The 19,409-nt window shown below is 39.0% G+C and overlaps 1 protein-coding gene and 1 long non-coding RNA gene across 2 annotated transcripts in view; one reads left to right on the forward strand and one right to left on the reverse strand.

The window, feature by feature from the left end:
- The window catches only part of ARPC1B (actin related protein 2/3 complex subunit 1B), a 43,851-nt gene extending 43,320 nt beyond the window's left edge, over positions 1-531 (reverse strand). The window contains exon 1 of the mRNA XM_051999720.1: positions 414-531. The gene's annotated coding sequence lies outside the window, so the exon portion shown is untranslated. The remainder of the gene's footprint in view (positions 1-413) is intronic.
- A 477-nt stretch (positions 532-1,008) lies between these two features.
- LOC127563380 (uncharacterized) lies at positions 1,009-2,305 on the forward strand. Its single transcript, XR_007953953.1, has 3 exons — positions 1,009-1,105; positions 1,537-1,621; positions 2,173-2,305. It is a non-coding gene; the product is annotated as an uncharacterized LOC127563380 (long non-coding RNA).
- The last annotated feature ends 17,104 nt before the right edge of the window (positions 2,306-19,409 follow it).

A 19,409-nucleotide genomic window follows, 5' to 3' on the forward strand; every position in this document is an offset into this window, starting at 1 on the left:
CTTGTTTCTAAGGGAATCCCAAATTCATATTCATAATAATACCTGGTCCACCCGGAGGGTTCCTGTAAATTCAAGTAGAAACAGGGGGTGGGAGAGCAAAAATAGGAAACCAGACAGAACCCGGAGAGGTGAAAAGAGAGAAACTCACAAGAAGTTTCACTGTAGAAACCTCTGGCTCTATCCTCACTTCCAAATCTAAGGGCAGAGATGGGAAGAGCTATCCAAGTCACTCCGCCCTTACTTTAAAAGTGAGGCAGAATATTTTTATGGTGTAGAAAAACTAAACAGAAAGAAAAAAATTGTTTCCTGTATGTTTCTGAATGCCTGGAGACACACACACACACACACACACACACACCCATCTCCCAGAGTTCTAGCCTTAAAGGCACACACGCTCACACCCTTTTCCTTACCTTGGACAGAAAAGATACGGATGAGCTGAGGCAGGGGAGTGCTGGATGCTCAGTTCCGGGCGAGCTTAGTTCATGGACTCTGAGCAGTCAACATGAACTCAGCCCAACCAGCTCTGGGGACTGAAGACAGAAGTTTTGAGTTCTCTCTCTGAAGTAATCTGACTTCCCCTTCCCTCCCAGAGAGAAGCAACCACTTCCTTGTGTGGGCGTTGGGGGATTGCAGCCCCAGCGAGCTGTCTGCCTGCCCTGCCTTGCCTCCCTCCCTCCCTTCCTCCTGCGCTCTCTCCCGCCTTCCTCCCCTCCCTCTCTCTCTTTCCCTCCTTCCTTCTCTCCCTCTTTCACTCCCTCCTTCCTTCTCTCCCTCCTATTGCCGGGCAGGGCTCTGCCAGGCTGCCTGTACCCTGACCACTTCCCTTCTTGCTCTTGGAAACACAGAAGAAAAGTTGTTTCACCCTTCGAGTACGTCCCAAGTCCTGTGCCTCCAAGAGATGCTAAGAAGGCTCATCAATTCCTTCAAGCCTTCAGCGGACAGCAACCCTGCCCTATTCACTGGATCAGAATTAGAGAAGTTTTAGCCTCTATCCAGAGTGAGATTCTGAGACAAGCAACTAGATCACCAAAGCCACGTCTCCCCCGCTCCCCATCCCCTCCCCCTGGAGTTTCATACCAGTGTGGACTTCCCAACTTCAGAGGTCTGTGGTTTGTGGTAGGGTTGGGGGATGGGGGGATGGAGGGAGGAGGAACGAACAGGAGTCTTCTCGTTCTTAATGCTCACCCCCTCAGTAAACGGTAGCTTGTGGAACAGTAAATAGAGAGCTGACCTCAAAGATCTGGGTTCAAATTCTGTCACTAATATATATTGGATATGTGATCCTAGACCAATGAAACAAATCTAAGCCTTATCCTTATTTGTTTATCTATAAGTTGTTTCTCCACAGGAGAATGTCTTTGAGGATAGGGACTACTTTTTTTTCTTGGTCATGGTATCTCAAGTGCCTGCACCCAATAGGTGCTAGAAAAAAAATGCTGAATTGATTTTAAAATACTACAATAAGATTTAGAGCCTGAAGGGTTCTTGTCAGGTAATCTAGTCCACTTTGCCCCACCCCACCCAATTACACAGATCTCTGGAGACTGAAGGGAAGTGACTCATCCATGGTCATACACAACCAATGAGCCCTGGAGACCTCTGACTAAAGGAAGTGAAGGTGAGAGGAAGGGATAAAGAGTAGGAGGAAGAAAGAAGGGAAGGGGAAGTAAAAGAGAAGTATAGAAAAATGGACGCTGGATTCAAATACTGACTGACTTTGCTATTTTCTAACCGTGTTATTCTGGGCAAATCATTTAACAAATTACTTTTTTATGTCTCAGTTTTTTCATCTGTAAAATGAAGGGGTTGGATTAAATGGCCTCTAAGATCCCTTTCAGTTTGAAATCTCTGATCCTGTGATAGTGGAACCTAGAATTTTGAAACTATGTAGAGTTTTCAGAAATAAATTATCATGGAATTTGAGAGCCTCCTAGACCTTAAAAGATTCTCTAAATCAGAGATTATCTGATCAGAATTTGGAAAGGCCCTACATTTTGTAATCCAAATTTATCTACCCTCAGGCCCCGCTTTACAGAGGAAGAAACTGAAGTTTCAACAGTACAAATAGCATATTTCAATGTCAAGTGAAATTATCAATATTTTATGTCAATCTTTTAACTGCTTAATGCTTCAAAAATACATTTTAAAAAATCATTTTCTCTCCCACAGATTGGCCAGGAACAGGCAAAGATCAAGATCTCCCCTTGCCTTGGTTCTGGAGTCCATCACAGGCAAAGTCGTCAGGGACTCAGCAGTTTGAGTAAACCCAAAAATAAACCCTGAAACTGGCTCTTTAAATTAATCTGACTCCTAAAATTCATCCTAGGCTTAATCCCTCACATTCCTGATCTGTTTACCCCTTCTCACCATATGCAAAGCTGAGTTTTGAAGCAGTTGCACAATTCTCTCACCTCCTTGCTCTGGTCTCCGCCAAATTCCCTCCCTCCTAGGCCTGGCACACCCAGACAAGCCCCACACTCTCAGCTCACAGCTTCCTGTGGTTGCTTAGTGGCTCCTGTAGAACAAGATCCAGTGGACAGACTGAAGGGTGGAGTAGAGCGAGGAAGGGTAGGCCCATAAAGGAATCACTGTCCCTTTCTTTCCATGAGCTTGGAATGAGAGGCCTTCTTTCCAACTGAGGTAAACCATAGGGCCAAAGGCTTCATAGATTTGGAACTATTCCTAGTCTCAGTCAGGCACCTCCCAATACAGCCTACCAAATGTGCCTTCTATTCTACTACCCCAATTCAGAGTAACTACCCATGGGACTCGAGGAAGCCCCTTCACCCAACACTTCTCATGCTTAGGATAAACACACAGTGGTAGGGAAGCTGAGTAGTGCTGTTGATAAAGCACTGGCCCAAGAATCAGGAGGACCTGAGTTCAAGCAGCAGACCTGAGGGTGGATACATAATGTAGATCCCTTCTGATCTCTGATGAGATGATTTCTGACTAAATAATCTTTTTAGGTCTAAGAGGCGCTCAAATTCCACGATTCTTTTTTTCTGTAAACTATATAGTTCCAAAATTCTAGGTTCTACTTCTGCTAGTCTTATCACAGGATCAGAGATTTCAAACTGAAAGGGATGTTAAAGGCCATTTCGTCCAACCACTTCATTTTTCAGATGAAGAAACTGAGACATAAAAAAGTGATTTGTTAAGTAATTTGCCCAGGATCACACAAGTTGAAAATAGAGCCAAGATTTGAACCCAGCAGATATTTTTCTATACTCCTTTACAGACCTGGGCAAGTCACTTAATCTGGATTGTCTTTTTTAAAAATTGCAAAAATGCACGAGATCCACAAACTCAATGTCCTCCTCAACTTTCCAACTTCCTTCCTCACTTTTGGCTAAGTAATTGCCAACTTTGTTGAGAACCTCTCCAAGGATTTATCCCATACTGACCTCTCTGTCTCAGATCTTTCCTATTCATCCTATGATGAGCAGCTTCAATGAAAGTGTGCTGGAGTTAGAGTCAGGACATTCATGTTCAAATCTAGCCCCAGAAAATCATTACCTATTTGACTTTTAGCAAGTTTTTTATTTCTCTATAAATCCTTTTTTCTTTCTTTTCTTTTCTTTTTTTTTTTTTTTGCAATTCTTCTAAACATGTTTCCATATTTGTCATGTTGCAGAAGCAAAATTAGATCAAAAGAAAAAAAAACAAGTAAACAAACAAACAAGCAAACAACAAAAAAAAGTAAAAATAACATGCTTTGATCCACATTTGGACTCCACAATTCTCTCTCTGAATATGGGTGACATTTTCCATCACAAGTTTATAGGAATTGTCTTGAATGCCTTCATTGTTGAGAAGAGTCAAGTCCATCACAGTTGATCATCACATAATTTTGCTCTTACTGTGTACAGTGTTCTCTCGATTCTGCTCACTTTACTCAGCATCAGTTCATATAAGTCTTTCTGGCTTTTCTGAAATCATTTTGCTCATCTTTCTTCCATTACATTCTTATACATAACTTATTCAGCCATTCTCCACCTGATGGGCATCCACTCAATTTTCAGTTTCTTGCCATTACAAAAAGGGCTGCTACAAACATTTTTGCACATATGGGCCCATTTCCCTTTTTTATGATCTCTTTGGGATACAGACCCAATAGAGATACTGCTAAATTAAAGGGTATTCACAGTTGATAGTCCTTTGGGCATAGTTCCAAATTGCTCTCCAGAATGATTGAATCATTTCACAACTCCATGATTTGTATTAGTGTCCTAGTTTTCCCACATACTCTCCCACATTTATCATTATTTTTTTCCTGTCATCTTAGCCAATTTAAGAAGTGTGAAGTTGTACCTCAGTTTCTTTATCTGTAAAATGAGGGGATCATTTTTCATGGCCTTTAATATCACTTCCTACGCTAAGTCTATGATCCTATAATTTTTAGGAAGAACATGTCTTATCATGTTGCTCACTTATTCAGTAAACTTCAATGGCTCCCTATTACCTCTGGGCTAAACTATAAATTCTGGTTGACATATACAACCCTTCATAAACTGACTCCAACCTATCTTTCTAGCCTTATTACAAAATTACTTCCCTTCACACACCCTATAGTTCTATGAAAGTAACATCTTCCTGTTCCTCATACCCAGCACTTAACCTTGTCCTGAGGTCTAGCAAGCATTCCCCTTCACATCTCTCTGAGAATCCCTTAGTCCCCATTAAAACTCAGCTCAAACACCACCTTCTATACAAGTTCTGATTTCTCAGTTGCTAATACCTTTTCCCATCTTCTTGTTACTTAGTTGTATTCCAGTCATATTCAACTCTTCATGACCCTATTTGGGGCTTTCTTGGCAAAGATACTACATTAATTTGCCCTTTCCTTTTCCGGTTCATTTTACAGATGAGGAAACTGAGGCAAACAGGGTGAAGGATCACACAATTAATAAGTGTCAGAGGTCAGATTTGAAGTCAAGCCTTCCTGACCCCAGGCCCAGTGCCGTATCCACTGTGCCACATAGCTACCTCAAACTGCCCCATCATGCTCCCAAATCCCCAAATCATTGTGTATCTATTTTGCTTATACCTGTATATACACATCTCCAGGTCTTGTGCACAGGGAGTATTTCAATAGTAATGGCTTAAAGCTCTTTTTGTATTGGCAAAGAATTGGAAAATGAGTAAGTGCTCATCAATTAGGGAATGACAAAATAAGTTATGGTGTATGAAAGTAATAGAATATTATTTTTCTATAAAAATGATAAACAAGTTAATTTTAGAAAGGCCTGGAAAGATTTACATGATCTGATGCTGAGAGAAACAAGCAGAACCAGGAATACATTGTACACAATAACAGCAAGAATATGCAATGGACAACTATGAAAGATTTGGTTCTTCTCAGTGGTTCAGTGATCCAAGGCAATCCCAATAAACTTTGGATGGAAAATGCTATCTGCATCCAGAGAGAGAAATATGGAGACTAAATGTAGATCAACATAGGCTAAATTCATTTTTTTTTCCTTCTGGCTTTTTTTTTCCCTCGTGGTTTTTCCCTTTTGTTCTGTTTTTCTGTCCCAACATGATTCATATGGAATTAATGTACATATATAACCAAAAAACTATTGCTTTACGTGTAACTGGGGAAAATGTTTAAAAAGAAAGAAAAGAATAGTTAGTTGCTTGAAAAATGTTTGGGCAGCTAGGTGGTGCAGTGGATAGAGTTCCAGGATTGCAGTCAGGAAGCTTCATCTTCCTGAATTCAAATCTAGCATTAGATAGGTACTAGTTGTGTGACCCTGGGCAAGTCATTTCACCCTTATTGCCTCAGTTTCCTCATCTGTAAAATGAGCTGGAGAAGGAAATGGCCAACTACTCCAGTATCTTTGCTAAGAAAACCCCAAATGGGTCACAAAGAGTTGAACACAACTGAACAACACAACAAAAGAAATGTTTGTGGAAGAAGTGAAGAAGCATTTATTTATTAAGTATCTACTATGTGTCAGATACTAAACTAAGAATTTTACAAGTTTTATTTCATTTGATTCTCACAACAACCTTAGGAGGTAGGTGATTAAACATTTTGGAAATGGTGGAAAGCTTCCCAAAACACTATAACAAATCCCCTTTTTATGACAAATTCAGTATGATTAAATGAGAATGGAAATTTCCTATGACAAAAGGTCCTATAGAAGGGGAGAATCCCTAAATGAGGAGGGACAGTGGAGTCCAGGAGAGAAATCTCATCGTTTGAGACTGTTGCTAGGGAGAAAGGAAAGAGGCCAGGAAGGGAAGGAAATCCCATGAGGTGTGGCCAGTATGGGAAGGAAGTTTACCGTTTGGTACCTTCCTGTTTTAACTAATATTCTTGTTAGTTAGATGTTGAACTCAGTAGTTTCTAGCTTCTGAAGGATTATAAGGACTTGGTAGCAAACTGCAAATTTTGATGCCCTGAGTCAAAGTCTAGGCTGCTCTACCTTAGTTATGCTTCTGACCCTTTCAGCAAGTCATTAATCTTTGCTTCTCAGTTTCCTCACTTGTAAAATGGTGATGATAATTCAGCTTTACTCATTTTTCAGGGTTTGGGTGATAATCAGATAAAAATGAAGGAAGAAAGTAAAAACATTATTCCAATGCAAATGCCCATTGTCTTTATATTCCAAATAATTTAATTTAACATGCATATTTAAATTATAGTGAGCACCTATCTATCATAGAGCAAAGGCTCTAGGCTGGAAGGTAAGCTTCTAAGGGCTTACGCTCTACTTTAGGAGAATAGTCAAACACACAGGAAGTACTTAGAGTAATATAAATATGCTAAATGCCAGATGAATGAATCTTACAGACAGTAAGTACCGTAAAATTCAGAGAGAAAGAATCATAGCATCTATGAGAAGGAAGAAACCTCAGATATATAGTCCAACTCATTCAATGTACACATGAGGAAATTGGAGTTTGGAGAGTGGAAGGGCTAGTTAGTGGCAGAGACCCAGAGATTTGAAACCAGGACTTTTACTGTCTGATTCAGTGATCTATCATATACATATACCTCCCTTTCACTGTAGACACAGAGTTGTCAGTCATCTATCTATGAGAAAGAGAGGCAGAGAAGTCAATTAAGAATGTGATAGTCTTAGAATAAAGTTGAAAATCTCGATTATCTTTTGAATTTAAAAAGTTTGTGCGTGAATGTCACCTACAAATTTTATTTCCCATGGAGTTTTCTCTTAAAATGGGCAGATACCTTTTTTTATGCTTTGGATGGATTTTTATTTATGCATAGTATTTTTATTTTTTAAATTTTGAGTAGAATGCCAATTGATTTAAGTGTTTATGTTAATTTCTTCCAGCTTTGCTTCTAGGCAAGCAGCAAAATAAACTTTTCATCTTTTAAAAAATAAACTGCATGATAGACTGAGCAATAGGAAATGAGGGCCTGATTTGAAGTGGCTGGCAATTATATGCATGGAGATAAGGAAAATGTATGGAAGAAATATTTGGAAGTAGAATTAGCAAGTGCACAAGGTGGCACAGTGGATAGCATGCCAGGCTTGGAGTCAAGAAGATCTCAGTCAACTCTAGCCTCAGACACTTAGCTGTGTGATCCTGGGCAAATTAACTTTATCCTGTTTGCCTCAGTTTCCTTATCTGTAAAATGAGCTGGAGAAGGAAATGGCATATTACTCCAGCACTTTTGCCAAGAGACACAGCAACAAATTTAACAGAGGAAAGGGTGCTAGGCTGCAAATCAGAGGATATGAGTTCAAATTCTAGGATTTCCACTTACTGCCTTGGGCAAAATTTAAATTTAAAAGTTTCCTGTATGATTTCAGAGAGGCTTGGAGAAAACTTATATGAACTGATGCTGAGTGAAGCGAGTAGAATCAGGAGAACATCGTACATGATAACAAGATTATACGATAATAAATTCTGATGAACGTGGCTTTCTTCAACAATGAAATGATTCAGGCCAGTTCCAATGGTCTTGTGATAGAGAGCCATCCGCACCCAGACAGCGGTCTGTGGTGACTGAGTGTGGATGACAACATAGCATTTTCACTTTTTTTGTTATTTGTTTGCATTTTGTTTTCTTTCTCATTTTTCCCTTTTTGAGCTGATTTTTCTTGTGCAGCATGATATTTGTGAAAATATGTATAGAAGAATTGCACATGTTTAACATAAATTAGATTACTTGCCATCTAGGGGAGGGGATGGGGGGAAGGGAGGGAAAATTTTAGAACACAAGATTTTATAAGGGTGAATGTCGATAATTATCCATGTATGTATTTTGAAAATAAAAAAACTTTAATTAAAAAAAAATTTTCCTGTAGCCATGGTCTCTCAGCCAGTGTAGTACCTTGACAGGTCCTCTCAATATATTTATTTCAGACCTAGTTCTCACTTAATTGTTCTCTTAATAATCTATGTCTCTTCTCAACATTTTATCTGAGAAACTGTTTGTTCTAATGTTGATTTTTAAAAATCAACTTTCTTTATACAAAGATTCTTTTTCTTCCTCTTTCAACAACTAAAATTTCATATAACAAAAGGGGCATTTCCATACATCTTAACTGAGGAGGTAGAACCAGAAGGTTTATTCCTTGTGTATTGCACTCCCCAAACTAAGGCTCAGGGCCTCCATCCTTATCTCCTTACCTCAAACCTTGGGCCCAAATTTCTCTCTTGATAGCTCATATTCCAGCCCCCTGAAGAGAGCTGTTCTCTCCACCACATCAGCACAAACGATTCCCTCAGGGTCACTGCCTAGAGCTGGTTTCTGCCTATTAGCATAATGAAATCTCTAATTGTGACAAACCAACCTTTCCTCAAGAGATTCCACCAGCTTAATTACATGGCAGGTAAATGAGACCTTCCTGGAAAGGGTTTACTTTGTTTGACTGGGGACCAACAGATATACACAAACATATGTGGAGTGAGGAAGGAGAGATTTGGCTCTAACAATCTGATCACAGATGATGAGGTGTTGATTTGTTAACAAAATGTTAATACTTGGATCATGAACTGCTTTCTCTGACTGAAACAGAAGGGGGTTGAAAATTGGCATGTTCCTGGCAGGTTTTAAATGGCTAAATCTAAGTCAGGCCAAATTGACTACAGTATGTAGTAGCAGAACTAACGGAAGAAGATATCTCACTCAACAGTTGGATTTTGTTCAGGAAAGTAAAAGGTATGAAAAGAATGGAGACACGCACACTGTCCAGATAAACATGGATACAGAAAGGCAGTTACTCAAAGTTGGAAGCACATTCAAGGCCCATGAAGTGACCTTTGGCAGCAAAGAGAAAAGCCAGCCCTGGACTCAGGAGAGAATTAGTTGACCTTCACTGTCCTACTGAGCAATTCATCCAAAAGAGACGCTACAAGAAAAGGGAGTTTCATGAAGAATGAATAAAAAAAATATTAAGTATATAGCACATGATTTGAAAATGCAGTTCTAGGGGCACAAAAACTCAGAGACCGTTCCTAGCTTATATTCTTTTTTTATGATAACAGGAATATACAATTTTATTCCAAGAAGATGAAGAAAGGAGGAAGATATCAACTCTTTCAAACAATTCCATCTTCTTATTTTTTTTGGTGAGGAAATTTGGGCTAAGTGACTTGTTCAGGATCACACAACTAGGAAATTTAAGTGTCTGAGGTCAAATTTAGTGAACTCAGGTTCTCCTAATTCCAAGGCTGATGCTTTATCCACTGTACCATATATCTACCCCTAGACAATAAAATAAAAATTACTTTGAGAGATGGAGACATGGAAGGAAAAATTTAATTTCTTTCTTTCTTTCTTTCTTTTTTTTTTTTTTTTTTTTATAAAAGCTATGATGTATTTAGTGGAGGGAATTCCTGGTATTGAAACTCTCTCAACTAAGACATATGGCAATTGCTTTGCAATTTATAGTCTTAGAGTGTTTCTTGGGGATACTTGGAAGTTAAGGGACTTGCCTAGAGACACACAGCCTGGCTTATATTCTAAGGGGGGAGGGGATAATATGTATAGGGGAGCAGCAGAAAGGGAGGGATTTTTAGTTTGGAAAATTATGGGGTTACTGAATAAAGCCAGAGGGGAATAAACTCTTTCCAGAAGCAATGATAGAATTGATTTGAGTACAGTTTCAGAATCAGTAAGCAAGGGAAGTCGGAGATGGTGTACATGGGGTAGTATGGTTATAGTTGTTTGTCCTTCATTCTCAAAGAGGGCCGTGACATCAGGGAGGGGATGCCATGACATGCAAGGGAATTGGATTTAAGTGAGGAGGGCTGGGCAAGGTCACCTCCTTCACTCCCCCCTCCAGATTTGGGACCAGTGACAAGATAAAAATCACGATGACTGGAGATGGCCCCCAGCAGCGGAGGGATCTGTGGAGCCAAGCTTGGGTATAGTGGGTAGAACCAAGTTTATTTTTTTTATTTTTTATTTATTTATTTATTTATTTTTGTTTTCGACAATGTTTTTTTTTTTTTTTTTTTAATAATTTTTTATTGATAGAACGCATGCCAGGGTAATTTTTACAGCATTATCCCTTGCATTCACTTCTGTTCCGATTTTACCCCTCCCTCCCTCCACCCCTTCCCCGAGATGGCAAGAGTCCTTTACGTGTTGAATGGGTTGCAGTATATCCTAGATACAATATATGTGTGCAGAACCAAACAGTTTTCTTGTTGCACAGGAGAATTGGATTCAGAAGGTATAAATAACCCGGGAGGAAAAACATAAATGCAAGCAGTTTATATTCATTTCCAGTGTTCTTTCTCTGGGTGTAGCTGCTTCTGTCCATCTTTGATCAATTAAGGCTCTCTTTATCGAAGAGATCCACTTCCATCAGAATACATCCTCAAACAGTATCATTGTTGAGGTATATAATGATCTCCTGGTTCTGCTCATTTCACTCAGCATCAGTTCATGTAAGTCTCGCCAGTCCTCTCTGTATTCATCCTGCTGGTCGTTCCTTACAGAACAATAATATTCCATAATGTTCATATACCACAATTTACTCAACCATTCTCCAATTGATGGACATCCTTTCATTTTCCAGCTTCTAGCCACTACAAACAGGGCTGCCACAAACATTTTGGCACATACAGGTCCCTTTCCTTTCTTTAGTATCTTTTTGGGGTATAAGTCCAGTAGAAACACTGCTGGATCAAAGGGTATGCACAGCTTGATAACTTTTTGAGCATAGTTCCAAATTGCTCTCCAGAATGGCTGGATGTGTTCACAATTCCACCAACAATGTATCAGTGTCCCTGTTTTCCCACATCCCCTCCAACATTCCCCATTATGTCATTCTAGCCAATCTGACAGGTGTGTAGTGGTATCTCAGAGTTGTCTTAATTTGCATTTCTCTGATTAATAATGATTTGGAGCATATTTTCATATGTCTATAAATAGTTTCAATTTCTTTGTCTGAGAATTGTCTTAGAACCAAGTTTAGATGGGTGCTGAGGTAATCACCAACTAAGACAGCAGAGTCTCAACATGGTAGTTCCGGTTTGAAAGAGTTAATTCCCCTGGGGCATAGTCTAGGTGACAGATTAGGGGGTGAGGAGGAAGCTGTGAAAAGACTTTAAGTATATGTAATAAGTGAATCAATTAAAAGAGATTTATTTGCATCCTTACTATGTGCAAACCATTGTGTTAAACCCATGGGATACAAAAGCAAGACAGCTTCAGGGAACTCATACTCTAATGGGGGAGACAACACATATATAAGGTTTCAGCTGCAAGTCAGATGGAAAAATGCACTGTAATTTCTAAAGCTCTTGAGTTCAAGGTTCTGGGCTCTCTCCATTAGAACCTGAGGGGAGACAGTGATCATGGGAGTGATGGTAGTTTCACTTACCTGGCATATGCTGCTGTCTCCGGACCCTCTTTCTGAGGGGGTCTTGCTGCTTCAGTTAGCCTTGGTTGGCAGGAATTGCCTTCCTGGATGATGGCTGTAAGGGATGGACTGACATATTATTAGGAATCCAGCCCTACAGGGTATCCTGAAACCCATGGAATCATGATACTCCTTCAAGAGGGCAGTGATAAACAAACTTAGTTGTCCCTTCCACATCATAATTTTCCTCATTGATTTCAGTATATTATGGATTAGCATAAAAAATCAAATGGAAATTTTGTGAAAGCTGCAAATGACATGAGACTGGATGTGAACTCAAGTCCTCCTGACATCAGAGCTGCACCATCTGTCTGAATAATGCTTTTAAATGCATAAAATCCATAGGATTACAAAGGAAACCATATTTAAATCCTATTAAAATACAGTTGTCAGAATGTTTTAAAAATTCACAAACCTCTGTTAAGAACCTCTGGTTTTAAATCTAACTCTTTTTTTCATTTATTATCTATTTTTAAGTTTAAAAAAACTTTTGTACATGACTTTTTCTCTACAACATATTCCACTCTCTGCTATCCTTTTACAATGAATGAAAAAGCAAAAGGGGAGTTTAGCAAAGCTAACTAATGTGTCAAGCAAGTCTGATATTATTTACAGTATTTCTTATCTGTAGTCTCCTGCAGACAAGGTAGGTATGCCTTCTCATCTCTCTCTCTAGAGAATATCGTACATAGTAACAGTAATCCTTAACAATAACCAATTATGAAAGACTTAGCTATTTTGATTGATCCAGTTCCAAAAGACTCATGATGAAAAATGCTCTCCACTTTCAGGGAAGTGATATGCTCGGAGTACAGATTGACATATATATTTTTTTTCTTCACTTTTTTTGCTTTCACCCCACACACTTTACGGCTAATATAGAAATAACTTTTTGCATAACTTCATATATATAATGAGTATCATATTTCTTGCCTTCTCAATCAGTGGGTGGAGATATGATAAGAGAGAATTTGAAACTAAACATAATTTTTTTTTAAATTCACAGACTCTAGATTAAGAACACCTGCTATATTTCTCTTGGATATCAGACCTTATTTTATAGATAAGAAAATTACTAATAACTCAATAAGTGATCTTGGAAAGTAATTGCTTTTCTCTAGACCTCAGTTTTGAGAGAAATGATTATTAATAAGCAATGATTTGGGGAGATCCAGAGTTCTCTCTCTTTTTTCTAAAGTCCTCATTTCAAGGCTCAGCCTCTGAAAGACAGGTTGATGATAGCAGAGAGGAGTAACATTCCCTTCTAGGTATTACTACTCCATCAAAATTTACAAGGAATTTAATTTAAAGGAAAACTTTCAGCCCATTGTATTTTACTCAGGTTTAGATTTAGATAGATTTCACCAGAGTGGGGGTGACTTGGAAATAAATGCATATCCCTCTATCCCCTTTTAGAATAAGTCCATTTCTTATAATAATATTCATTCTTTCATTAATTGTTAATCAATCATAGTTAATTTGTTATGATTCTTACAAGGTGCTAAGTCACTGGAATTGATAGGTACTCCTGGAGATTCAGAAGTCAGGATTGAGTCCGGGAGATTCAGAAGTCTAATCCACATGCCCACTCTCGAAGGAGGAGCCAAGATTCATTCCAACTTCCACCTTTGTGCTGGCTGGAGGCTTTGGATTGGAAGGATGAAAAGCTGAAGCTGACAGAGGCACAGGACTAGCAGCAAGAGCTCTGGGAACCAAGGAGAGAGAGAGGCCTCTAAGAAAGCTAACTGGGCTATTTTGGAAGAGACAATAAAGGACTGGACTTTAACTCCTGGCTGCATTTGAGGTGATTAATTATTACATTGAATTGAAAGGAAGGCTGCTCCCAGAAGCTCCCTGAGAAACCTCCTCCCAGAGAACAATTATAGTTTAGAGAAGAGAACATTATATTTTGGCGCCCAAATGTGGGACAGACATGATCCTGATCCAGGAAAAAAGTCTCTTTGACCCAGAAATTAGGGTAAGTACAACAAGGAAAGTTTGTTAAAAAGCTAAAGTAGAATTTCAGCTGAAATGGGACAAATGTTTAGAAAACAGCCTGCTTTTCTTTTTCAAGGAAAATGTTTAGAGAGCATTGTCAGGGTTATGAAAAGCCAAGGTTTGATTATAATTTGGGAGCAGATCACTGAACTTTTAGAAACTGTACAGTACACATCTCCTTGGTTCTCTATGGAAAAAGAATTAGATCTAGAGGAATGGAAATTAGTAGGAGAGGAACTATGTCAATCCTACAAAAAAAAAAATGGACCTGACAATTTCAAAAGACACACTTAATACATACAATTTAATACAAATGGCTTTAGGAAATTATATTAGTGTTAGAATAAAGAAAAAGAAAAAAGAGCAGGAGGGGGAGATGCCAACTAAACTAAGTGAAAAGGATGAAGAATCAAATAAGAAATCACAGCAAGATAAATTAGATCATTCTCAATCCCCTGACCTCCCTCCCTCAATTAACCCTTCATGGATAGAGGGAAAAGAAGGAGGGGAAGAGGCAGAAACACAAACAGAACCACCTATGAAGCAGCCTATGACAAGATTAGAAAAGGCTTTGGTTAAGGCAAAAAATGAAGGACAGGATGTATCTGATTTTATAAATGCATGCCCTGTGATCGAAGAGATTGATGCTTTAGGTCAAAAAAGGAGAAGATACATTCCTTTTGATCTGGAAAAAATTAAGGATGTGAAAAAAGGTTGCACTCTTTATGGGGCAAATCATCTTATGTTAAGATGTTACTAGGTAATTTGTCTTATGAAATCTTAACTCCTAGTGACTGGAAATCCATAGCAAGGGCATGTTTAGAATTTGGACAAAACTTGCTGTGGCTTTTGGAGTATCATGAATTATGTAGGATTCAAGCCAGACTCAATAGGCAAACAAGAGTTAATGTACAAATCACTTTTGACTAACTAGCAGGTAAAAGTCAGTATGGAGAGAATTCAGAACAGATTAATTATCCCATTAACAGTGTATGAGCAAATTTCTAAGGCTACAATAAAAGCTTGAGGTTCCCTCCCTGGACAAAAAGATCAAGGGAAAGTCTTCACAAAAATAGAGCAAGGTCCCAATGAACCCTTTGTGGATTTTGTGGGATGTTTGCAGACAGCTGTCACAAGAACCATTGGAGAAAATGCAGATACAGAAATAATGATCAGACAACTGGCTAAGGAAAATGCCAATAATGTTTGCAGAAGAATTATATGGGGACTACATAAAGATGCTCCTTTAGAGGAGATCATAAGACGCTGTGCCACAGTGGGCACAAATGCTTATTATACCCAGACTATGATGAACATGGAAAGACAGGATCCCTCTTGGCAAGGGACTTCTAGAGATATTTGTCCATGTTTTCAGTGTGGAAAACTAGGACATCTGAGAGTTCAGTGTAGGGACAGAGATGTGAGAGGACAGGGTGAGAGAAACCCATGTCCAAAATGTAACTGAGGCTTCCACTGGGCCTTGGAATGTAGATTGACCCAAGGAAATGAGAGGCGGGGCCCAGCTCCAAGATATCATACAAAAGATAGATGGGGCATGATGGCAGCTGAGGTTACACTCAGACAGTCTTTAGAAGGTCAGGACTCTGATGTGATCAATCAGCCGAAAAGCAATCAGATAGCAGAAAGAGATTACAATTGGGGAGAATACAGGCTTTTTAAAGCAACAGGGCAGTGTCCAGTGCAAACAGCTCCAATGTAATTGGCAGATGATGAGGAGAGATTTAGAAAGTGGTAAATAGAAGGGAATTAGATAGGTTAACTGCTTGGGAGAAAGGGTTTGCTTGTATTTTTATAGACAGAGAAGGAAACAACAGATGGGTGGCAATGAGCATCTGGAGAGAGAGAAAGAAAAAGAGAAAAACCTGGAAACAAAGGAGAAGACCTAAGAACAAAATCTGCAGGAATCATTGGATTCCCTAACACAAGATTAAAACTGTTAAAGGACTTAAAAACCAGCAAGAATCACTGGATTCCTTGAGATGAAAAATTATTGATAAAGACTGTTGCAGGACTTCAAAACTTGCAGGAATTATTGGATTCTTGGTACATGAACTAATGGACAATAGATTCCTTTTGGACTATTTCTAGGACTTCTGGATAAGTATAAATTCTCATGTTGATTCATGTTATTTGTTACATCACTTCTAGCCTTTGTTACTATGTGCTTATGTAATTTATGTAATTATGTGTAATACTTCCCATACTGATGGATTTATGTGTACCTGTTTCAAATGAGCCCCTTCAGAAACCCATTAATCTGATTTATTTCCATTTCCTTTGGTGTTTTCATCTCCCTTCCTGAGATGTCAGGGAGGGCGTGATCACCTTCTTTTTAGAGTTCTTACCTCCTTGGGAAGTCAGGGAGGTCATGAACACCTATGTTCAAAATCAAAAGAAAGCAGGAGATGTTAGGATTCTTACAAGGTACTAAGACAGTGGAATTGATAGGCACTCTGGGAAATTCACAAGTCAGGATTCAGTCTGGGAGATTCTCAAGTCTAACCTACAAGCCCTATCTTGGAGGAGGAGCCAAGATTCATTCCAACTTCCACCTTTGTGCTGGCTGGGGGCTTTGTGTTGGGAGGATGAGAGACTGAAGCTGGCAGAGGCAAAAGACTAGCGGCAAGAGCTCTCGGAACCAAGGAGAGATATAGACCTCTAAGAAAGCTAACTGGGCTATTTTGGAAGAGACAGTAAAGGACTGGACTTTAACTCCTGGCTGTATTTGAGGTGATTATTACTCTGAACTGAAAGGAAGGCTGCTCCCAATGTAATGCCAAAGAAACTGAGCAAGACAGGTTAAAGACCAATTCAATAGTTTATTAAATGGAGAGAGATACTGGGACCAGATGGATCTTGGTCTGAGGGTTGGACAAGACTATAATCTCAAAGAATCCAGTCCCGAGTACTGGGACAGCAAGCTTTTTTATAGGATAATAAGAACAGTGACATAATGGGGGAGGTACCTAGGTGGGGATAACCTAATGGTGGGGGAGGCCCCTAGCATGACACAATGGAGGGAGGTTACTGATATTCTAATGACATCTGAAATGAATGAACCTTTATTCTGTCAAACATTAAGAAGGAATGACTATAACCTAAAACCTTCATCTCATCAACCATTTAAGAGGGAATGATTATAGCCTGGAGTTTTGGGGCAGAGCAACTGAAGTAGACCTTTATTTCATTAAACATTAAGAGGGAAAGGTTATAACCTGAGGCAGAACTAAATAGAACAATTGGAGAAACTGAGTCACGACATTAAAAGGGAACTTTGGTACAACACCAGAAGCTCCCCAAGAAACCTCCTCCCAGAGAACAATTATATTTTAGAGAAGAGAATATTACATTAATTGAGACCCAGTCTTCTAAGACATATAAACTGTGGGCTCACTGCCATGAAGGGTCCTTGGCATTCAAGAGTGTCACTGACCCTTTTTTTGGTAGTGTGTCAGCATTATTAATAGAATGCTTAATTTTCCTGAAACTATATCTTTCAAATTTTTTAAAGTCATAGTTTCCTCCTTTGTTAAATGAAGACATTAATTATCTTTAAGGTCACTTCCAGTTCTAGAATTCTATGAAATCAATTCCAAATTATTTATTCTGACTTTCAAGGCCTTTCCTAAACTAGCCTCCTAGTATTTCTTCTGATTTATTTAAGCTTTTCTTCTCAATGTCTCCCATACATAACAAGGTCATTGCCATCTGTACATCTATACTCAGACCTGCAATGCTGCCCGGACTCACTGCCTATTTTGATCCCTAACCATCAATGTGGATCTAGCCCAAGGCCCATTGCTTCCCTGACTTTAGCCCTCATTAATCTTGTTTCTAAGTTCCTACCACATAATCAACAAATACCTTAGTGATGAACGATTCTCTGATTATTTCACACCAGCCTTATTTCCCAAGCAAGCCTGCAGGCTCTCTGAAAGCAGGGATCCCGTTTCTTTTCTTCTTTTTTGATTTCTCTTCAGTCTATGACCCTGCAGGCACCCTCTTCTTGATGCTCTCTTCTCTTTAGGTTATGGTGACTTTGCTCTCTCCTGGTTTTCCTCCTACCTATATGATCAAGATTTTTTCATTTTCTTTGCTGTCTGCTGGCAGAGGGAAGTCTCTAAGAATCTATCCTGGGTCCTTTTTTCTTTTCTTCTCCCTCTAATAGTATTTCCTTGTTCTTATCGGTTCCCATGATTTCAGTGATCATCTTTATACAAATGATTCAAATATGTTTGTCCAATTGTAACCTTTCTAAGTAACCTTTAGTTTTGCCTATCAGATATCTTGAACCGACTGTCCTATTAAGATATTAGACTCAATAAGTCCAAAATGGAACTCATTATCTTTTCTACCAAATGTCCTCCCCCTTCTTAATTTCTTAACTTCTACCAAATGCCCTCCCCCTTCTTAACTTAACTATTTTTAAATTATGATAATAGTTTTTTTATTTTCCCAAATACACGCAAATATAATTTTTAACATTCACCTTGGTAAAAGGTGTTCCAATTTTTTCTCTCTCCCTCTTCACTTCCCCCCATTCCCTAGACAGCAAGCAATTCAATATAAGTCAAATATGTTCAAGTCTTCTAAACATATTTCCATATTCATCACACAGCACAAGAAAAAAATCAGATCAAAAGGGAAAAAAAAAAAAACCATGATTTTTCTATAATTATAAAAGGCATCATCATCCTCTCAGTCAATAGGTTCACAACATGGATGTCATTCTTTCTCTCCACCCCACTCTACCCCCATATACAAGCTATTGCCAAGCCATGTTGATTTTTTTTTCCTGAGGCAATTGGGGTTAAGTGACTTGCCCAGGGTCACACAGTCAGGAGGTGTTAAGTGTGTGAGATCACATTTTAACTCAGGTCCTCCTGACTTCAGGGTTGATTCTCTACCCATTGCACCAACTAACTGCCCCACTAAATTGATTTTTACTAATGTTTCTCTATATACCTTGAACCTCTCCTATCATCATCCTGATACAAATTCTCTTTTTCTCAGATCTACATGATTGCAATAGCCTATTGGTTAGTCCCCCTATCTCAAGTCTTTCTCCTTTCAATCTACCATCTTCTCAGTTGTCAAAGTGATCTTTCCTAAAGAGAGAGTCTGATCATTATTCAAGAAACTCCAGTGGTTCCTGATTGTCTCCAGAATGAAATATAAAATTCTGTTTGGAATTCAAAGCCCTTCAGAATGTGATCCCTTTCTATCTTTCCAATAGGTGGGGACCAGTAGGATCTTCTTATATTTTACTCACTCCCCGGCTACAGTCTGGTGACGCTGACTTCCCTGTTGTTCCTGGAACAAGAAATGTCATCTCCAAATCTGTTGTCATTTTCATTCTTGTCTTTGACTGGAACGGCCTCCCTCCTCATTTCTGATTTCTAGCTTCCTTCATGTCTTAGCTAATAGCTTTCTCTGAGAAGCCATTCCTGTTCTCCCTTAATCGTTGCCTCCCCTTTATTGATTTGCTTCACTTTATCCTATATATAGCTTGTCTGTGTGGGCTCA

The sequence above is a fragment of the Antechinus flavipes genome, chromosome 1 (genome assembly GCF_016432865.1).
Source record: "Antechinus flavipes isolate AdamAnt ecotype Samford, QLD, Australia chromosome 1, AdamAnt_v2, whole genome shotgun sequence".
Taxonomy (NCBI): domain Eukaryota; kingdom Metazoa; phylum Chordata; class Mammalia; order Dasyuromorphia; family Dasyuridae; genus Antechinus; species Antechinus flavipes.